This window comes from Limulus polyphemus, unplaced genomic scaffold, assembly GCF_000517525.1.
Source record: "Limulus polyphemus unplaced genomic scaffold, Limulus_polyphemus-2.1.2 Scaffold78616, whole genome shotgun sequence".
NCBI lineage: Eukaryota > Metazoa > Arthropoda > Merostomata > Xiphosura > Limulidae > Limulus > Limulus polyphemus.
This window is the reverse complement of record NW_013744212.1, coordinates 112-1,116: the sequence shown is the minus strand read 5'-3', so window position 1 is coordinate 1,116 and position 1,005 is coordinate 112. Positions and strand designations below refer to the sequence as shown.

Below are 1,005 nucleotides of genomic sequence, written 5' to 3'. Positions count from 1 at the left end.
TACAGCAACCATTAATGATGAAGAATATTGCTTAAACTTCATTAGTGAATATCCCCAACATCCTTTCCGTCAAATACCATAGTAACATTTTCCTTACACTTAATGGATTGAAACAATTACTCATCTTTTACATTTCCCACCACAATCAGTTGTAATGGTTTCCGATCCTCTCGGTGTAGTCTAATCCTCAAAAACAATGCCGTCAATCATCCCTGCCGGGGGTCGAACCCGGGACCTTTGGATTAGAAGTCCAACGCGCTATCCACTGCGCTACAGGGACTTATAATAAATTATCAGGACTTTGTTAATATTCCATAATTCTTATTAATAAACTAAATGAGGATCTGAAATTTATTCACGTTCGACAAGTTAATATAAAGAACTAATAGAAAGTCGACAGTTTACAAATAATAACTCTATTTTGGGACATTCGTTTTTGGCACATCATTTTTCTGCTTTTAAAACAGCTACAAACAATATTCTTTGAACATGCTTATGATATTAGCTGGCTCCTCTACATCCAGTGATGCACCAAAAGAAGTCATTTGAAAGCAAGAATTGTACTTCATTATATTGGCCAAAAAGTGCTTTGACTAAAGGTTTTGAACAGATACCAAATATTTTGAAAGCTCAGGATGGGTCTTCACAAGGCTAAGCTGGACGTTCCCATCACTACATCATATTTTCTTAGATTCTCATTTCCACTTCTTAGCACCAAATTCTTGGCAAGTAGCTGACATAGAGCCTATTGACATCCTGGACTGGCAATCTATCCCAGGTTGGTAACTGAAAGCAGCTCTCATCCAGTCAGGGTTATTTCTTCTTGTTCTTGCAGCATGTTGGTCTTGCCCTTTATTGCAGCAACCAAAGCCAATGATACACCACAACATCGACAAGTTAGAAACCATAGGTGCACCCGAACAGACACTTCAGCAGCAAGGGATGAGAAAACACCCGAACAGCCTGCATCTTCTCTGACTTGTCGAGATGCACTCTTCTCAGGCT

The 1,005-nt window shown here is 39.1% G+C and overlaps 1 non-coding gene across 1 annotated transcript; it reads right to left on the bottom strand.

Moving 5' to 3' along the window:
• Nucleotides 1-207: 207 nt before the first annotated feature.
• Trnar-ucu lies at nt 208-280 on the bottom strand. Its single transcript has one exon. It is a non-coding gene; the product is annotated as a tRNA-Arg (tRNA).
• Nucleotides 281-1,005: the final 725 nt, after the last annotated feature.